The sequence below is a fragment of the Heloderma suspectum genome, chromosome 5 (assembly GCF_057233095.1).
Source record: "Heloderma suspectum isolate Gila_16-S chromosome 5, 16-S_ref, whole genome shotgun sequence".
Classification (NCBI taxonomy): Eukaryota; Metazoa; Chordata; class Lepidosauria; order Squamata; family Helodermatidae; genus Heloderma; species Heloderma suspectum.
In genome coordinates, this window is record NC_139462.1 from 95,417,679 (window position 1) to 95,439,506 (window position 21,828).

At 43.9% G+C, this 21,828-nt stretch overlaps 1 long non-coding RNA gene across 2 annotated transcripts in view; it reads right to left on the bottom strand.

The window, feature by feature from the left end:
- Positions 1-8,185: 8,185 nt before the first annotated feature.
- The window catches only part of LOC146344145 (uncharacterized), a 32,641-nt gene continuing 18,998 nt past the window's right edge, over positions 8,186-21,828 (bottom strand). For both annotated transcript variants that reach the window (XR_014792588.1, XR_014792587.1), the window contains exon 3: positions 8,186-11,488. This is a non-coding gene — a long non-coding RNA (uncharacterized LOC146344145). The remainder of the gene's footprint in view (positions 11,489-21,828) is intronic.

Genomic DNA, 21,828 nt, shown 5'->3' on the forward strand with positions numbered 1-21,828 from the left:
GTCAAACCACTGATCCATCTAGCTCAGTAACACTGGGTTTCAGGCAGGATGCATTTTCAGCCCTACCTGGAAATACTGGGAGTTGAATCTGAGACCATTTGCATGCAAAGCACATTCTGTACCACTGGCCTCACCCCAAGTCCCAGTTGATTTCAATGGGAGAGAAAGAAGCACATATTTAACTCTTCCACAGATTCAGTAGGACTTAAACTTGTTTAACTTCACCTGGACCAAACCTAGATGGGGAAATCAGTGACAAAGCCCACTGCAACTTTTCTTTGCATTGCACAGCCTTTTGACTTGCTTTCCCGGAAATAAATGACAAATAGCCACATTTTTCAGTCTATTTATTTTTGACCATTTGTTAGGGGTGGGGAGGGGTGAAAAAAAACTGCACCCAAAAATTGTGGGAAGGGGTGAGATTTTCAGAGAAATTTCTCAGGGTGCAGGGCTCTTTCTTTTACCATTCCCCCCACCCCGCATTTCCCTTCCTTCTGCCCTTGCAGCCTCCCGGGCTTCTTGAGCTTCTTGGAAAGCCCCCTAGAGGACTTCAGCAGGACTTCCTCCCTTGGGGCTTTCCAGTGCTGCTGCCTGTTGAGTGCCTAAACGTTGAGCGAAGTCTTCTTCTTCTTCTTCTTCTTCTTCTTCTTCTTCTTCTTCTTCTTCTTCTTCAGCGGCAGCAAAGCAAAACCAAAATGCCTCTCTCAGCTTTCAGGCACTCAGCGGGCAGCAGCACATTAAGCTCAAGCAGCCAGAGAGGCTGCAAGGGCAGGAGGGGGTGGGGAAATGGTAAAAGAAAGAGCACACACACCCCTTGGCCACCTCCTTACAGTAAGGTAAGCACTGAAGCCCTGCGGCCTGAGAAATTTCTCCAAAATTCTCAACATCCACACGAAAGAAGCAGAAAAACGACTGCCTCTTTCTTCAGGAAACCAGGAGGTTGCGAAAGGTTTCCACACAGCACTAATTACAAATATACTTTAGCACAAATGGTGCACCAGGTAGTAAGAAGAAAGTTGACAAGTTTTATTATCTTACAAATCTTATTAAAAATCTGTATTTCCTGCCATATTGAAGGTTGTGACAAGACATCTAAGAGACCTGGATCCCAATCCCTGCTCAGCTATGAGAATCAACATGCATAGGCCACAGGCTTGTGAGAATTTAGACAAAAACAGGGCAACCCTATATTTATTTATTAAAGGCTTGGTTCAGATACTTGTCAGATTCCACTTCTGCAATAATTTAAATGCGGTGTGGAGGGCAGCTTTATTGAACTTCTCATGGTTGCATAGATACATTTATACCACCCACCCACCTACTCAACGGCCAGTTTATACTCGGTGCCTCCACCTGGTCTTGGTTGTTTACAAGTTTGCCAGAATCCCTGTGCACTCCCACAGATGATTGCATGGGGCTACAAAGCACCTGAACAGAGCCAAAAATTAAGACATCACCTTCTGCTAGTAGGTTCAAGATTTCAATATTTTGAAATGTCAGAGAAAATACATGTTGCTGCTTTCTCTTCTCTTCTCTTCTCTTCTCTTCTCTTCTCTTCTCTTCTCTTCTCCATTGTGTGTATAGTCTGCTTATGAACCTCCATAAGACACGAGTTTGGCCACTATCAATAGAAGAAACGAGGATCTAGATGGACAATTGGAGGAGCCGCTGTGTCAGGAATTGCCTAACTGCAATCAACTCTCTCTCTGTGGTGGGCAGATACAATAGGTAATGGGAAACCTTCTTTCTGGGTTTCTACTGTCCTATATGCAAATTTTCTTTTCTGAATTGTTCATCCAGCTAATCTGTAGGCAATTTACAGCAAAATCTATACATCTTTGCTCGGAAATAATTCCCATGGAATTCAATGGGGCTTGCTGCCAAGTAAATGGATACAGGATTGATGAATTTTTTCAGAGGGTGAGAAAGGATAATGACATGTTCCTATCAAGTCTAAAGTACCATGAGTATTTTTGTAGAACTCCAGTAATTCTTAGTTTTCGAATGACAGAAGGGATCATGAAAGAAGATCTATGGATATTTTTTGCCATTAATCTCTAAATATTTTTCTTTTATTGACTTTATTTAGCCATTGGGAACCTCCAGCTCCATCAGAAAGCAATGAGAATTATAGGTGCATATGAGCCTTGATAATGAAAAGTCTCTCTCTCATACACACACCCCTACCTTGAAACAGTAAATTCAACCAATGTTATGACTGGAGGGTTGGGGTTTAAAGCTTGTCCTTGACTCTATTTTTCCCCTTTAATGTTCTGGCTCTTGATGGTAGTTTACTACAGGAAGTTATAGCCTAATCAGACTGTAAAACCAGCCAGAAGGAGACAATGATTCCAGCCACAGAGTGGAGCAGATAAAAGTCCTCACTCAACATGAGAGATAAAAACCAATGCATTTTCTTCCTCATTATTCAACTGTTTCTGAGAAATGTTTTCCCTCCATTTTTTTTTCTGCTTAAGTTACATAAACACCATAAAGTGACATGACATGAGGAGAACTCTCAGCATGAACCTATAGTTAGAACATTTCCACACATGAATTTCAAGAAAGAGTGGGGTGTCTTTAAGCAGCTTGTCTGTCTTCACAGATCAGAAGATCAAGTCAGTCTCACCTGCCGTGAAGGTGGGATTAGAGACACTAAAACAGTCCAGGAAATTATGGTGTCTTCCATCATTAATGCACTCTGCTCCAGGTCTAACATTGTCTTTGCAAGAGGGACAGCCCAAGACACGTTGTTGCCTGAGGCGAAGGACAAGATGGTGCCCCCTTCCTTCCCCCCCATTCCGCATACTGACATTGACTGGACTGGCAGCTGAATCTTACTTCAATGCTGTCAACAGGACAACATCCTCCACTGCACCTCAGGGCAGCAGGCTTGCTGGGTGGCACACACAGCTCTGTCCCCCAGCACCACCCAGCATCTGTTGGCTGAGGCAGCTGCCTCACTTCGCCTGATGATAGGATGGCCCCTGCTCTGTAGCATGGTAGCCAGGTTGTCAAAAAAATCTTCAGCAGTATAATAGGTGTGAGTTGCAGTTGCTGCAGTACATCTAAGGTCATCTTGACAAATGAGACTTAAACTGGATTTTCCTTAAATTGCTCTGTAATGCAAATTTAAAACTTACATGGGTGAGAATGTACCTTTGATTAGATTTGGGCATTTTTTCCCCACTGTAACAACACTTCCTGCATCACAAAAATGAGCTCTCATGCCCTTGTCTAGATAGAGAAATTGTCTCAAGGTCCTTTTTTCTGGAGAAAAATAGAGATCGTTCACACAACAAGACAACCCAGAGTATGGGTTGAGTATGGGTCATTGCTGAATTGTGGGTTTTTGTGTTCTGTGAACCTGGCTATGCTAACAAACCATAGTTTGTTAACTACAAACAACCCATGAAGAGAACCCATGGTTTGTTGTTGGTTTGTGAACTCTGGGTTGTTCGTGGTTAACAAATCATAGTTTGTTAGCATGGCTGGGTTCACACAACACAACAACCCATGATTCAACAACAACCCATGATTCAACAACAACCCACACTCAACCCATACTCTGTATTGTCGCGCTGTGTGAACCAGAATAATTTCTCAAAATGGGTACTACAACTGAAAACCTTGAAATATTTTCCAAATATTGCTTTTGGGGGGCTCCATAATTGAGGCAGTTGGTGAGTACTTAAAGGCTCTAATCATAGCTAACAGTGGGGTGCAAGTGCAGTTCCTTTGCAGTCCTTATTAACACTTTTTGGTAAGGAAAAAGGTGGAAGACGCAGTGGGAAAACATGGGAGAGTTACAAGTGGAAAATGGTGTCATCTGGATCCCCTGTGAGATTCCATGAAAGAGGCAGGACAATTGCATGATAACAGCCTCATTCTAATCCAGTACAAATATATAGCTAAAGCATGTGCTACTACATTGTTCACATACAAGTTCATTTCTGATTACACCTTCTTTCTCCATGCCTCTCTAGAAGTCAGTGGAGATGTCTGGAAAGTAGTATAGCCCACATGGCCCCAAAGGTATTCTTAGAAAATAAAAATGGTGGGTGGCCGCAGCCCAGCACTTCATTTTGAAGCATGCCCCGATGCCCAGAAAAAAGAAGGGACATCCTAGAGGCATCTTGGGGATCTAGAGGGGGTGGTGGGCTAGATGGGGTGGCAAGGAGCCAGGGTTGTGTATTGTGTGTGCTTTGCCTGTTTTCTGTTTTCTTTTTTATGTGCTGTGTGTTGTCTGGGTGTATGTATGTATGTGTGTGGTGTGGATTGGTGTCTTGCCTGTGTGTGTTTCTCTGAGCATCACCAGTTTACCTTCTGTGGAATGGGTATTTTGTTGTGCTTTGCAGGGGCAAATAAGTGATTTAGCATTTAGGGCTCAGATGCTACTTCTGCCCTGTACGCAGTTCCTTGGCCAAGTTACTTGTCTCTGAGCCTCATCAGTTTGCTTTCTGTGAAACGGGTGTCAAAGCAGACAACTGTGGGTTCATAAGAATGGTTTTGTGTTTTGGAGCTTAAACTCCACCTCAGACTTGTATTTGGGTTCTTGGATGACCTTTTGTCCGCCTTGGGCAAATGGATGCAGGATGTTGGCCAGCAGAGGGGACTATAAGTAAGAATGTTGAAGGGGCAAGGATGGTGTTTTCCCCCTTGGCCTTCCAGGGCTTTTTTTAGAACTGTACATCTCTGATCTGTTCTGCTCCCAGTCCTGCCAAAAAACACTGTGCCTTTAACTCACTTTGCCCCAGATCCCAACCAGGTATCAGAATTTCTAGCTGTCTGTTCTAGGACCCACTCAGTAACAAAGTCGTACATCCTTAGCATGACTCCATGCTGTAGTGGTAAAAGACATTTCTAACAAAGTTGGCAGCTTTTGTTGGATCCGTTAAGGTCCTTTAGAAGAGTTCCACCCACTGTTTTCACCGACCTGCCTGTTAAAGTTGTCCTTGCCCAGAACACAGGAGCACAAAATGATTGTGGTCAAAGAGCACCGCACCACACAGGATAACAGGCATAGAGGCAGCCTTGCAGCTGTTGCATCCTCTTGAAAAAGGCCTCCATCAGCTCTTATAAACTTGCTGAAGTCACCGAATTTTCACTTAGCAGGACAGGAAATTTCCACAGCATCTCCTCCTCTTCCTTTGCTAAAATACCTATTCAAAGGCTTCGCTGTGGTTTGTGCAGGACCGTCTATTACTAACGAATGCCTAGCTCTGAAACCTGAATGACCTTTTAACTTTCATAGCGGGTAACAACTTTTGGATATCACAGTGGGGTTCAAAAACAGAAGCATGTTCCTAAAGATTGAGAAAATCTAGAGCAATATTTAAGAAGAAACCACTATTTAAAAAGAAGGAAAAGAAGAAGAATATTTCACAGGGAAGTTAATACAAATCATATTGATCTGGTCTCAGATTACCACAATTCAAGTATAAAGTGCTCTCTTGTTTATTTATTTATCTTATTTTGTGAGTTTGTCTGGTTAAATAATCAATATTTACCAAACAAAATTCTCTGGATGTATGAAGTGGTTAAAAGATTGGGTGCAGGTTATTTGAAAGGCAGCCCACACCTCTATGAACCTGCCCATGGTCTAAGTTCATCTTTGGAGGCCCTACTTACTGGCCTGTGCTAAGTTCAGTAGATTGGCGGACACTAGAGGCAGAGCCTTCTCAGTGGTGGCCCCTGCCCTGTGGAATTCCTTTCCAAGAGAGAGATGGCTGGCTCCATCTGTGGCTGCTTTTAAGGGTGCAGTCCTATGTGGATATCCGGCAGCCTCCATACTTGGAGGCTGCTGACTATCCAGTGCAGGGTGGGAGGACAGGGGAGACAATCTCCACCTCTGCGCTCCAGCCGCCCTGCATTTCTGTTAGATGGGGGATTTCTCCTGTCTAGCAGTGGCACCTCAGAAGGAGAGGGAAGGAAGCTGGGGCAGCCATTAGACAGGTCACAGCACAGCCAACCCAGTGTCCTCCCTGCCCTGCCCTGCCCTGGGGATTGTCCCCTTTACCCCTTCTTTGCACTCCATTTTCTGAGTTCAGAGACATAGCTGGCACAGTTCTCTCCATGCTGGCTACAAAGGGTCAGGGAGTGTGGTCTCCAAGATCGGGGCCCTGTCTCCTACCTCACAGCCAGGAAATCAGATTATCCTATGCCCTCCCAGTTGCTGTCTGTGGGGCATAATATTACTCCCTAAGAGGGCTTAAAAAACATTTCAGTTCTTTCTGGCTTTTAATTAAAAAAAGCTTTATGGTATTTGCTGCTGTTAAATATTTGAAACTGCATTTGATTTTAATTGGCTTATTTTAAAACTGTTTAAATTTTAAGGTGCTTTTATAATTTTATATTTAATGGTACTGTTTTATACTGTAAGTGGTCTTGAGAAGACCATGGTCTTGAAAGGTGGCTAAGAAATAAGTTAAGTAAATAAAATAAAGTCAAATAAATAAAAATGAATACAACAACAAAAATAATGCATGATGGAACATACATTTAGATTTTTTTGTTCCTGTTATGTGATGAAGTCATATGATACAACACAATTTGCCAACAAGCATGTAAGTGCGAGAGGGGCTGATGTGTAACAGTGAGCAGGGCCGGCGCTATCATTAGGTACAGTGAGGAAACCGCCTCAGGCTGCAGATGCTGCAGTTCCTCCTGACCCCCTGGCCATTCCCCTCTCTTGAAAGACAGGGGTGTTTGTGCCAAATAGCCTGTTCTGCACCCTCTAAATTACTCTGCTGTCCTCCAATGTGCTGGAGAACGCTATCCCATTGCCAGTAAACTGCCAGTCCAGATTCAACTATTAGTCCCATTGGCTTTCTGCATGGGAAATAAGCCACAATGGCTTTTTCCCCCCACTGCATATACTGGTCACATGCCAGCCAGATTTCCTGAATTACCTTTGCTGCGCAGCTTGCCATGTCATCCAAACCCAGGCATGGCTTATTTGGGGTGGGGGCAACAAGCAACCCTCATATAACCCAATAACAGCTCATGGGTTATTTGAGGTTGCTGCTGCCTCAAACAAGCCATGCTGCCTGAGTTTGGATGATATGGCAAGTCGCACCAGTGAGGAGAATTAGGGAAATCTGGCCGCATGCAACCAGCATCCATAACAGGGTTAACGGGGGTTAACAAGGTTAACAAGCCAACAACAGGGTTAACAAGCTACCAACAGGGTTAACAAGCTTGTTAACCAGGCTGCGATCGTGTAAACTGGGTTTATGATTCTATATAAGAACTTTATCACCTTTGAAATTGTCCCAGATAGTTCATCTGAACTGAGCTATTAATCTTTTTAGTAAGAGATTAGGACATAGATTTCCACCTTTATCTTTCCAAGTTGCAATATGGAGAAGTGAAACCAATTTTGTTTTTTGTTTTTTGGGAAAAGATTTAAGATAGAACACACTACAGTCATGCAGAGTGTATTCAAAATGTTTGAAAAAGTTATGCGTGGGGCTGGTCAGTCTATTAATTGTAGTGCCCTGGATACATATAGATCACAGGCTGATTTTCTAAGCAATATAATAGTTCTGCATCCTGACAATTTTATGCTACCGTCCACAACTGCAGTCTTTCAACACTTCTATCAAAATGGCTTCTCATTAAAAAGAGAGGGAGGGAGGGAACATTAAGAAACAAAGTAAAACAAAACTATCTTCAGATAAGCAGAAGAGTATAATATCCCTTTGTCACAGGTCTTCTTTTATGTGTGTGATATATTTATTTGGCCTTGTCTGCTCATTATGGGAAGGAGCATCTGAATTGGTGTGCCCATAAGGAAATCAGAAAAGGAGAAGAAGGAATGTTTACAGTGAAAACGATGCTTAATCTCTAGGAATGACAGGAAAAGTTTATGCAAGCTACAGATAACTCACCATATCATAAAAAGTAAACATGCTGAATCTAATATAAAATAAATACACATTTGCCATTTAAGCACTTTCTGCATCAAAGTCCCTTAGCATCTCCAGTGAAAGAAGCAGTTTTAAGCTATATCCAATTGCTGTTGATTGTTCTAATCTTGGTATGTATTTGTTTGTCTATCACTTATTCAGTTAGGTGAATTTGAGCTTTCCTGGACTTTATATTGGCCTTTCAAATGTGATCATAGCAGGACCTTAAGACTTCAGTCCTCAAAACACATTTGTGGATATACACGTGTATATTTGAATTGAATTTATTTGTCTGTGACACAAAGGCCATTACAAATTACAATAATAAATATAAAATATAGCAATGCAGAATACAAAATGCCAGTAAATATTAACCAAATACATTCACAAAAGGTCCATATCAGATCATCTCCTTTACAATCCATTGCAGACATCTCTAAAAAATTACAATGGATTTCCTGTGTTGCTACTGCAAAGGTAGCAACCTTGCTTGTGTTGGAATTACTAGAAACTGCCATCAAGTCACAGATAATGTCGGCTGAAGGCCATCCAGCTCTTATTTTCAAAGGATTCCCCAGAAAGTGAGCCATGGATATCCTTATACAGGGGACAATGTAACAGGTAATGTGCTACATCTTCTACTTCCCTCATATGTGTATATGAAGGCCCATTTCACCGTATATGCATGAGGCTGGACTAAATAGCCTTCCAAATCCCCTCCAACTCTATAATTCTATGTCCCTGAGTAGGTCCTTGTACAGCAATGAGTAGTTTAGGAAAGCATACCAGTGAACACATTGGTAAGATTGGGGTTACCATTTGGGCATAGTTCACTTAAGGCCACTAGGAGCCCATCTACATGGGAGGTTTTCTCTGATACTGCTGTGGCTTAAAGTCATTAGGGACATATGACATTGTGGCCATTCTGCAGCCACCCTGGAGTATACCTGTGGGGAAGCCACATTTTTGCAGAGTACTTACTCCTTTGTTTTTCTTTAATTCTGTTCCCCTATGATTCAGCTGCTGTGTGCCCATCCCTCTGCTTTAAATTTGGTATGAGTGGGGCATGCCTAGGGGTGGGTCTTTCACCTGGCTGTGCCCTCATTAACCTAGGTAACTAGATTAAGTAGCCTGCTTTTCCAACACATCAAAGTGCTAGACCGGTCTTTCGAGCCTTCAGATTCACGCTGTACTTCCTTTTTGCCAGTGGGAATAATTAGCCTCAGTGATTATGCACTTCTCTGATGTTTGTGTTACTTAGCTTCTGTGACGTGTGAAGTCGCTTCTCCGATGTTGTGTGAAGTCGCTTCTCTGATGTCCCATAACTTTGCTTCTCTGTGATGCTTGCTAGGGATGGCGTGAGTGTATGGTTGGGCTAAAAGCCCAGCAAGAAGTTGCCGGTTCGGCCCCCCAGATGCCAGTTCATAGACCTGAGCTCTTGCCTGACTTGCAGCATGCTGAGTCAGGAAACAGCATGGTCGCCTGCTCCCTCAGCAAGCCAGCTGCCTATCGCCATGAAGGGAAGAAGCCAGTGCCTCTCCTCCTTCCCCCATCCTTACTACAGCGGCAGTGGCATGGGACAGGCTGTTCATTTTCTGTAAGTGTAAGACCCTTATGGAAAACAGCCAGCTTGCCACCACTGCTGTAGCAGGTGGGTGCAGAGGGAAGAAGGAGGAACCTATCCTCTTCTCCCCCTGCTGGAGGCCAGGGCAGGAGGCTGGGGGCTGGCTGCCGAGGCCCTTCTTCCCTGCGCCAGCACTTGACAGCCAGTGTGAGGAAGAGGGATGGCTCACGCAGCTCATGGGCAGGCGGGGTGAGCAGGGAAGCTCGCTGAGCAGGTCCGGGCTGCATGAACTGTGGGGGGCAGTTGGTGGAGCTCCCCCCTCCCAGATGGAGATGGGCTTATCCATCCCTAATGCTTGCAGTAGGGCTTAAGGGCTTTATCACTGTAGTGATCTAGCACAGTCTCAGGAACCAGGGAGCACAAAAGCCTGTCATTGCGAGCAGGGAGAAGTGCCCAGGGAAGGAGAAACGGTGGTGGTGGAAGTTATAACTCAGTGACAGTTTGCTGGAGCAGGGGTGAAATTGGGGTGCAGGCCTGCTCTCATAGGGAGCCTTCAGATGGTGCACTGGAGAATCGAGGATTTTGGCTTCTTCAGGCAAAAGTGTGCACACTGAGGAAAGGGGGGAGTGCTGGTGGGGTGCTCTCATGGGGAGCAGGTATATAGCCTGCCTTTTTAGTGCTGTTTCTAGCTTTCAGAATTGTGAATTAGGTACTCTCCATTCATAAGAATGTAGTAGCAGGGGGGAGCCTGGACATGGGCTAGGAAACAAGCCTCTCTCATAGGTTGAGCAGCCCCTCCCCAGTTGATGACATTCAGTTGTACTCTCCCCCACCCAACCCAGAAGTATGTTCCTTTCAAGCGCTGTGTGAATCCTGAAAACTGGATTTTAAAGGTACTGTACACTCAGCTTATCTTGCTTTGTGTGTCCCTGATGGAACAAAGCTGATTCCATGGAAATCTGGATAATACTCCAATGCACTTCTCATTGTTGTGAAGATCTCCCCCACTCCCAGGACTGTCAAATGCCCATGCATCAGACATAGTGTTGGGATTGGGTGTATACTCATGGAGTGAAATGCATAGGCCTGATCCCTGCAGTTGTTAATAAACAACTTCTGTAAACTGCCCAGAGAGCTTTGGCTGGGGGCGGTATAGAAATGTTAGTAGTAATAGTAGTAGTAGTATAGTGTGACCCCACTCCACCACCATGTCTGCTCATGGTGAGTCTGCATGCAGACACATATATTCACAGCTGTAGCAGTCATTGGCAGCAGTAGCAGGTATCAGATTGGATTGCTAGGTATAAGCTGATATATGCTACGCCTACCAATGACTAATTCATTTAGTCTGCAAATCTCCATTTTTGAGATTGAGTCTAAAGCTGCAGACCTCATTTGGCAACATTTTTGGATTTTATTCTGCCTTTTCCCATCCCCTACTTTTCTATCACCTAGTACTTTATTAAGAGTTCTGGACAACTCAAAGGCTTACACACTTTTGTGGAATTCTGGTTGGCCCTAATAAACGTATTGCCCATCTATGGATTTCAGATCCCCCTCCTCCCCTGGAACTAGTATGGCTACCTTTAAAAAAGAATCCTCTTGAATATTTATTTACTTATTCACAAAATGTATAAACTGTTGGAGGAAAATTCTGAGAGTGCCTTGGACTGCAAGAAGATCAAACCAGTCCATACTCCAGGAAATAAAGCCAGACTGCTCACTTGAGGGAATGATATTAAAGGCAAAACTGAAGTACTTTGGCCACATCATGAGAAGACAGGATACTCTGGAGAAGATGCTGATGCTAGGGAAAGTGGAAGGCAAAAGGAAGAGGGGCCGACCAAGGGCAAGAGGGATGGATGATATTCTGGAGGTTGGAGCTCCAACCTTGGGGGAGCTGGGGGTGGCGACAGCCGACAGGAAGCTCTGGCATGGGCTGGTCCATGAAGTCACGAAGAGTCGGAAGAGACTGAATGAATGAACAACAACATCTATGCAAGGTTCCTGCATGCTGAAAAGTAAAGAAAAAAAAACTATTTAAAATCAGGTTATACCAATAAAACCATGGCTAGTCATTCAAGAAAAACATATTTAAATAAAAATGTCTTTAGCAGACGCTAGCAGGCAGGGAATTCCATAGAGAGGGAGCCAGTATACTAAAAGCTCTATTCCAAGTGGACTCCAAATGCTCGTTAGGTCCATGCAAACCACCTCAACTGATGACCTCACTGATTGGGCAGGCTGGTGAGGGAGAAGGTGCTCTCTGAAAGATCTTGGTCCCAAGTTGTTTAGGGCTTTATATACCAATAACAAAACCTTAAACCTGGCTCAGTAGCAAACAGGCAGCCGGTGGAGTTCACTCCTGCTGAAAATGGGCCACCTCCATCAACAGCCGAACTCCTACATTCCTCACTACCTGCAGCTTCTGGACCAACCTTAAGGGCAGCCCCACATACAGCACGCTGCAGTAATATGTCATTATTTGCAATATTTTGGTGTCTGCCATCCACATTTTGTTTCATCTCCCTCCTCACAACCACCCAGTTCTCATTAAGACCCTCATGCCAATCCCATTGACTTCTTGAGATTAGCATAGCTGTACCATGACCCTGGGGATTGCATGTACATGTGTGCACGTGCTAACACATATTCTTTGCTAAGAGATGCCTAGGCCTTTCACAAAGCTACTGTTCCTGCAATCTCTTAGTTGGGAACCCCATTACTGGGAAACAACTTTGGGGGGATCTCCACAACAATGGAATGAGAAGAGCGTTGCAGCATTACCCAGATTTTCATGGAATCGGCTTTGGTCTGTCAGGGACACACAAAGCAAGATAAGTGGAGTGGAGTGTACCTTTACAATCTGGTTCTCAGCTTGAAAGGAACATACTTCCTGGTGCTGTGCGGGAAGTAGAACTGAAGGTCTTCAAACTGGCAGGGGCTGCTCAACCAATGAGAGAGGCTTGTTTCACACTCCTGTCCAGGCTTCCTGCTGCTACTACATTATGAATGGGGAGCAACTAATTTTCCCTGTGTGTGGAGATTTCCCTGAAGAAACCAAAATCCCCATTCTCCAGTGCAGCATCTGTAGGCTCCTGAGAGCTCCCCCCTGACCCCAATGTCACCATATCCCAGCAATCTGCTGCGGAGTTATTGGTCCCACCCCATTTCGCCCATGTGTGTACTTTTGCCTATTGCTTCCAACCCCTTGCCCTTTCTCCCTTTCTCCTCCCTGCTTGCAATGAGAAGCTCCTGAAAGACTGTTACTTCGATAAAGCAATAAAGCAGAGAAGGGACTTTACATAACAACAGAGAAACTACAGAACATCAAAGAAGCACAACATTGCAATAGCGATTTAAGAGAGCATCAGAGAAGCGAAAGAACGCCTGAGGGTGAATTACTAAGGTTAGCCTTTAACCCTTTCACTGCAGGGAAGCGAGATTTATTTCTTACTTCTGAGTAAACATGCACAGAAGGGGGGTTCTGTTAAGATTAAAAGCAGGCTAGCTAAAGTGAATGAGTGTCCCCACTACTGCAGTAATGCGAGGGGTCGCTGCTGCGCTCCTGGGGATTTTCTCCATGGGAAAAACTACTTCCGTTGAGGAAATGAAAGGGAATGGGGCATCCCACCCCCTTGACCATGTCACTGCCAGGTCACAGAGGCACGCCCAGGATTTAATGCAGGGGGGACATGGCACACTGTGGTAAAACTGCCAGGGAGCCACTTTCAGTAAAAAAAAAGTCGGAGTAAATGGAATTTCAGAAAATGCGGCTTTTCAAGAGGGAAGCAGCTGGTTGGCAGCAGATTGGTGACAACAACATCTGTCGTGAAGGACCTCACACTGCTCTAACTTTGTAGTAAATCGCTTGTGGAGACAGCCCCTTTGAAACTAGATTGGGATTGTAGTGACAACACAGTATGACCTTCAGTACTGTATTATTGGAGTACAGAAATTGCACCATTCAACATGCTCAGCCACATACTGTGTGGCTTTTAAGAGAAGCTCTTAAAAGATGCTGCATTTGCTGTGTTTTCTTCTGAGTAATGGCTGTAATCCCCCTTCATGGATCACTGCCTTGTTGTGGTGAAGGGGGCTGCATAACTCAGGGAAGCCATAAGCTATGCCATGCAGGGCCACCCAAGACGGACAGGTCATGGCGGAGAGTTCTGACAAAATGTGGTCCACTGGAGAAGGAAATGGCAACCCACTCCAGTATTCTTGCCAAGAAAACCCCATGGAACGTATCACAAGGCTAAAAGATATGACGCTGGAAAATGAGCCCCTTAGGTCGGAAGGTATCCAATATACTACTGAGGAAGAGCAGAGGGATTTCCAAGTAGCACCAGAAAGAGTGAAGTGGCTGGGCCAAAGCCGAAAGGACACTCAGCTGTGGATGTGTCTGGTGGTGAAAAGAAAGTCCGATGCTGTAAAGAACAATATTGTTTAGGAACCTGGAATGTCAGATCAATGAATCAAGGTAAGCTGGAGGTGGTCAAACATGAGATGGCAAGATTGAACATCGACATCTTGGGAATCAGCGAACTAAAATGGACAAGCATGGGTGAATTTAATTCAGGTGACCATTATATCTACTACTGTGGACAAGAATCCCTTAGAAGAAATGGAGTAGCACTCATAGTCAACAGAAGGGTGGGAAAAGCAGTACTGGGGTACAATCTCAAAAACGATAGAATGATCTCAGTACGAATCCAAGGCAAACCATTCAACATCACAGTAATTCAAGTCTATGCCCCAACCACTGAGGCCGAAGAAGCTGAGGTTGATCTCAGGTTCTATGAAGACCTACAACACCTTCTAGAACTAACACCAAAAAAAGATATCCTCTTCATCATAGAGGACTGGAATGCTAAAGTAGGAAGTCAAGAAATCACCAGGATAACAGGCAAGCATGGCCTTGGTGTACAAAATGAAGCAGGACAAAGGCTAATAGAGTTTTGCCAAGAGAACACGCTGATCATAGCAAACACACTTTTCCAACAGCACAAGAGGTGACTCTACACATGGACATCACCAGATGGTCAATATCGAAATCAGATTGATTATGTACTTTGCAGCCAATGATGGAGAAGCTCTATACAGTCAGTAAAAACAAGACCTGGAGCTGACTGTGGCTCAGATCATGAGCTGCTTCTTGCAAAATTTCGGCTTAAATTGAAGAACGTAGGGAAAACCACTAAACCATTCAGGTATGACCTAACTCATATCCCTTATGAATATACAGTGGAGGTGAGGAATAGATTTGGGGGATTAGACCTGATAGACAGAGTGCCTGAGGAACTATGGACGGAGGTCCGTAACATTGTTCAGGGGGCAGCAACTCAATCCATCCCAAAGAAAAAGAAATGCAAGAAAGCCAAGTGGCTGTCTGATGAGGCTTTACAAGTAGCTGAGGAAAGAAGGGAAGCGAAAAGCAAGGGAGAAAGGGGAAGATATACCCAACTGAATGCAGAGTTCCAGTGAATAGCAAGGAGAGACAAGAAGGCCTTCTTAAATGAACAATGCAAAGAAATCAAGGAAAACAATAGAATGGGAAAGACTAGAGATATTTTCAAGAAAATCTGAGATATCAAGGGAACGTTTTGTGCAAAAACGGGCATGATAAAGGACAAAGAAAGCAGATAAAGAAAGCATGATAAAGGACCTAACAGAAGCAGATGAGATTAAGAAGAGATGGAAAGAATACAAAGAACTATACAGGAAAGATCGTAACGTCCCTGATAGCCATGATAGTGCGGTCACTGAACTTGAGCCGGACATCCTCGAGAGTGAAGTCAAGTGGGCCTTAGGAAGCATTACTAACAACAAAGCTAGCGGAGATGACAGTATTCCAGCTAAGCTACTTAAAATCCTAAAAGATGATGCTGTTAAAGTGCTGCACTCAATATGCCAACAAATTTGGAACACTCAACAGTGGCCACAAGACTGGAAAAGGTCAGTTTACATTCCAGTTCCAAAGAAGGGCAATGCCAAAGAGTGTTCAAACTACTGTACAATTGCGCTCATTTCACATGCCAGCAAGGTGATGCTCAAAATCCTACAAGCTAGGCTTCAGCAGCATGTGAACCGAGAACTACCGGAAGTACAAGCTGGGTTTCGAAGAGGCAGAGGAACTAGAGATCAAATCGCCAACATTCGCTGGATCATGGAGAAAGCAAGAGAATTCCCGAAAAACATCTATTTCTGCTTCATTGGCTATGCTAAAGCCTTTGATTGTGTGGATCACAACAAACTGTTGCAAATTCTTAAAGAGATGGGAGTACCAGACCACCTTACCTGTCTCCTGAGGGTCAAGAAGCAACAGTAAGAACCGGACATGGAACAACCAATTGGTTCAAAACTGGGAAAGAAGTATGACAAGGCTGTATATTGTCGCCCTGCTTATTTAATTTATATGCAGAATACATCATGAGAAACGCCGGGTTGGATGAATCACAGGTCGGAATTAAGATTGCCGGGAGAATTATCAACAACCTCAGATACACAGACGATACCACCCTAATGGCAGAAAGCGAAGAGGATCTAAAGAGCCTCTTGTTGAGGGTGAAAGTGGAGACTGCAAAAGCTAGTTTGAAACTCAACATTAACAAAACGAAGATCATGGCATCTGGCCCCATCACTTCCTGGCATATAGAAGGGGAAGAAATGGAAGCAGTGACAGATTTTATTTTCTTGGGCTCCAAGATCACCGCAGATGGTGACTGTAGCCATGAAATTAAAAAACGCTTGCTCCTTGGGAAGAAAGCTATGGCAAATTTAGACAGCATAGTAAGAAGCAGAGACATCACCTTGCCAACAAAGGTTCGTATAATCAAAGCTATGGTTTTCCCAGTAGCAACGTATGGCTGTGAGAGCTATACTATAAGGAAGGCTGAGCGCCGAAGAATTGATGCTTTCGAACTGTGGTGCTGGAGAAGACTCTTACGAGTCCCCTGGACTGCAAGGAGGTCAAATCAGTCCATCCTAAAGGAAATCAACCCTGAGTGCTCATTGGAAGGACAGATACTGAAGCTGAAGCTCAAATATTTTGGCCACCTAATGCGAAAACTCCCTGGAAAAGACCCTCATGGTGGGAAAGATTGAAGGCAAAAGGAGAAGGGGACAGCAGAGGATGAGATGGCTAGATAGCATCACCGATGCAATGAATATGAACTTGAGCACACTCCAGGAGAGAGCGGAGGACAGGAAGGCCTGGCATGCTATGGTCCATGGGGTCACGAAGAGTCGGACACGACTTAACAACAATGGCTGTAATCATGAAACAAATATTTTGATTCCAAAATCTATGTAGCATAATACCTTTATTAAAAGGTAAAGGTGTCCCCAACCAGTCGTGTCCGACTCTAGGGTGCAGTGCTCATCCCCGTTTCTAAGCCAAAGAGCCAGCGCTGTCCGAAGACGCTTCCGTGGTCATGTGGCCGGCATGACTAAACACCGAGGTGCACGGAACACTGTTACCTTTCCCGCTGAGGCGGTACCTCTTTATCTACTTGCAATGACTAGATGTTGTGGTCAGGACATCTGCATGGTCAGAGTCTTAAGATGATACTAAGGAAGGGTTTCAGACATTCAAATTGGGCTCTGCCACATGATGCAATGGTTTCAGGTTTCAGTGTCCCCCGGATCACTGTGTAGAAGAAATTCTCAGGCAATTGTAGATCCAAAATTGTAGATCCATACCATTCCCAAAGCTCCATCAGTCTCCAGGAACAGATTTTCAGGGAACTGTAAAGGGAAGTGGGAGGTTGCAAAGGCCCGTTCTTGTAGCCAACCACCTCGCCTCATTTGATAGAGCCCCTGGCAGAGAGTCTCACATGATGAACTTCATGTCCGGGTAGGTAAATATGGAAGGAGATGTTCCTTCAGGCCCCAAGCTATTTAGGGCTTTAAAACCATCACTTTGAACTGGGCCTGGACATGGACTGGCAGCCAATGCAGATGAAGTACTGACATAATATGATCATGTTGGTCAATCCTAGTAAGAGAAGAAGGTTTAGAATGCACTGCACACCTAACCTAGTAAGTGCTGGAGGACAGAGGATGGAATGGCCAGGGAAATGTGTGGTAGCTTTGTAGAGAGAAGCCCTCTCTGCCTCCAGGCCACTGAAAACCCCAGTCTGACTGCCTTTAGTTTCTGGAGCTTTTTAACTGACAGTAGTTACTCGTTTTCACGTTTTCCACAGTAAGAATAAAAGCTAAGCATGTGCTGTTTCTGAAAAAAAAAAAAACGAACAAGAAGATACAAGATTCTGAAAAGTCACCAGATGCTACGCTATAAAGTCCAAGTCTATGACAAGCTTCTAGGCCTGCAGATTAGAACTAAGCCACTATCTGGCCCGCTTATCTAAAACTCAACTTTCTGCTACTGCTCCCTCTCTTTGTAAACACAATTAGGGTTTTCCAGATTATCAGTTAAAAAAAAAAGTAGTAGTGGGGGTTACTACTGGAGCATGCTTGAAGCACAGAGCATCCCTTGAAATACAGGATGTCTGGCCAACCTAATCATAATGGGCTTCTACCTATCGCGCTGTGCACATTGTACTTTGAAAGCAATAAATCAGTGTCAGTCTTCAAACAGGGGTTTTATTACAATTTTAGAGGATTTATCTGTTGCCGGCTAAGGAGTCCTGAGCATTAGAGGCTGCTGGAAGCCAGGAGACAGGCCTCCCACCAGATATGCATTCACACCATGGCTACAGGGCTGCTGGCACCTGAGCTTTGTCTGGGGCCCAGTTCTCACACACAAATTGTGATATGATTGTGGCACTTGAAAAAAAAAGTCAATGAGTAGAGGACGCTTCACATGTTAAGCCCAACAACATCTGGAGGGCTGCAAGTTGCTCAGCCCTGAAATGGAGGATGCCTCCAAGTAGAGGACAGTCCTCTGTCAGCCCTCTGAACAGAGGACTGTCCTCTGTAAAGTAGGATGCGTGGCCACTAGTCTAAACCCATTCCAATTTGTCTGTACTGTTCTTAAAGTGTGGTGGACAGAACTGGACTCAGGATACCAGATGAAGATAAAGTGGAACCTGCGACCTGGAAGCTGTGGTTCTATGAATGCAGCTTAGAACTGCATTCACTTTTTTTCTCTTTTTTTGCAGCTACATCACACTGCTGATTCATGTTCAGCTTGTGAAGGACTACAAGCTTTTTATGGGGGTTGCAGAGTACTTTGTTGTTTTAGCTTTTCTAGATGACCATGGACCTACTCTCCTGCCTATGATCTGCACCTAAGACTAGGAGACTGTAGTGGAGATACAATTGTTCCATGCCAGATGCCGTGTTTTTTTTGTTTTTTTTTAAATCTTATATATATAATCCAAAGTCAGGAGGTAGTTGGTCATCCCTTTTTGACTGCCTTCCTGTTGCCCAACTCTCATGAAACACTCTTCACTGGAAAGCTCTTGACACACGGATTCCACAAATAACAACGGGTTTCACTATAATTCAAAGTCAGGAGTTTATTTATGTCCAGAAAGCTTTTTTATTTATTTAAAGAATATAGTAATGTACTATAAAGATTTGTTTTCAATATCAAAAAATGTCAAGTATAATTAAGGAAACATAATTCATTGCAAATTGGAATAAAATCTAATACAAACACAAAGAAGTCTCTGTACACCTTTATAAACAGAGGTGCAGGGCAAGTACAATGATATGCCAGTAACATATGGCCTGTGAACAAATCATGAAAGGATCTATGTTACCATGAGTCGTGTGCACTCATTGGCACACCTTAAGATTCAAGTTGTTGATACACCAGAACAAGGACGTTACAGTGGCCACCCTGGAGTTTACACCAAAAACATCGTGTTTATTAAGGAAGTTTTGTAAAGGTAAAATATGTCACACTTTGAATGTTTCAATAAATGCAGTTAGTTAAGCTAAACTGTGTTCATGGGTAACCAACTGGTTATTATTATTAAAGAAAGTGTGGGATAGAATGTTTAAATAAATAGATTGTTCCATATGTAAGCGGGTGAGGTTACTTTAAGTAGCGACCAACTGAACAGTTTCTAAATAAATCTAACAACACTGCCTGGTGCTACTACCAATACCTTCTATTGGGGTTCCTGCCTTTTGGTTTAAAAAGGGTGGGTGCTATGGGTAGTGTCAGGACAAGGAGGCAAGGAAGAAAACTGATTGAGCCAGGCATCAAATCCGGCCGCTCTAGTGGTGGGGTGAACAGTGAATATTGAAATGATAATATTCCATTGGCAGTGTCAGCCAACTGCATTTTACTGGCTTATCATACATACTAATACCAAACTCATTCTGTGACTGCCTTATGTAGCCAAAATGGCACCACTCAAGTACAAGAGAGAGATATCGGTAAGCTCAGGGGAAACTCAAGGTTTGCTGGAGTACAACCCCCCCCCATACACACACAACTGGGGGCGGGGGAGACACCCAAACACCCCAATGAGGACTGAATGTGCTCAGTGGGCATGGAATACTGACTGACTGTTGTGTGGGTGGGGAATTAAAAGGAGTGCCCTAGAAGAGGGCATGCGGGCTGGAAGGAACCCTGAACAGGAGCACTTCACACTGCAACACTCTGTTGCAGGTCCCACTTATTAGACCATTCTTAGATTACTTGCCAGGATGTGATTTTACTGGTCAGATGTCAGACCAAGTAAAATAATGTCCAGAAGGCAATCCAATTCTTCATCCAATCAACAACTTTAGAGGTGTCACATATCACAAGTTAACATAAGGACATAAGAAGAGCTATGCTGGATCAGACCAAGGGTCCATCTAGTCCAGCATTCTGTTCACACAGTGGCCAACCAGCTGTTGACCAAAACCCAGAAGCAGGACATAAATGCATCAGCACCTTCCCACGCATGTTCCCCAGCAACTAGTGTACATAGGCTCACTGCCTCTGGTACTGGAGTTGGACACAGCCATCAGGACTAGTAGCCATTGATAGCCTTCTCCTACATGAATTTGTCTAACCCTCTTTTAAAGCCATCCAAATTGGTAGCCATCACTACATCCTGTGGTAGTGAATTCCATAGTTTGACTATGCTCTGTGTGAGGAAGAACTTCCTTTTATCTGTCCTGAATCTCCCACCAATCAACTTCTTGGGATGACCCCATTGGGTTCTAGTATTATGAGAGAGGCAGAAAAATGTCTCCCTATCCACTTTCTCCACACCATGCATAATTTTGTCCACCACCACCTCAGTCATGTCTCCTCTTATAATCAGTGCTCTGACATCACTCTAATAGTTCATGTACCAGTAATATATGCTAGCTATTTGTATTCATGGGGCCAATTAACATGGCCGGTTTCACCAGGTGCACATTCAGTTGGAACAACAACAGAAGTTGTAATGGACTGACAAACAAGCCCAATCTGAAGTTGCAACAACTGGCCATTTAGATTGCTAAAATGAGAAAAAAGTCAGTGGTTTGGTCTGCATTGCATGGGCAGTGCGAGCATCTAGCCAAGACAAAGTAATAAAGATAAAGATCCGCCTGCTGAGTGACTGTAGAAGCATACGTGGTCGCTTTTGTTCAAACAACCATTTCTGGACATGTGACAGGTACAGGATGTCATAGTGTTGACAGATCAGAGGCACAGGTGGCAACCCCTCCCTGCTGCAAAAGCCAACAGGTCAGGAAACATGCGGACCTAATGGGGAGGAAGTGAAAGTGGCAATCCCCAACTCATTTTCCTGATGATGCGCCCATTCAAGAGGAAGGCAACCGGCTTTGGGAAATGACTTTCACTGATCCTGGACATTATGCAGTAATGATGCAAGTTTCTTCCATTCTTCTCCGATATGTCCAGATAAAGTGTTTGGCTATACAGTATAATTTAGAGCAGCTGACATCTCTCTTGAATGGCTTTATTTCTTTTCTCTCCCCCGCCCTTTCTAGAAACTCCATAATTCACTGATATGTGTTAAATGTGTCACAAATTAAATTTAGGCACCGTAATGTGGGAGCACCCATGTCAACAATAGCCAAAACAATGAACCAAGCAGCAAATTATTTAAGTCCCTGTGGAATATATATATTTGTAATTATGGTTTTGATTGGTGCGAAGTATTGCTAAATTGAAAGTGACAGTCCCCCAGTCATGGACACTGGTATTTTTAAACTTTTAAAAGTTTTATATTATGTTTTTTCAAGTTGTATTTTATGGTTTTAATTCTGAACTGCCCACAGAGCCTCGGCTATTGGGCAGTATGCAAATGTAATTTTAAAAAATAATACAGAGTAGTCCTCATCTTATTTTGGGGTACAGGGGTGTATACACTTTGGTTGCTTCCAGGCTGGTGATATAGAAGTAAATTTTGAAGGGCAGGTGCTCATCAT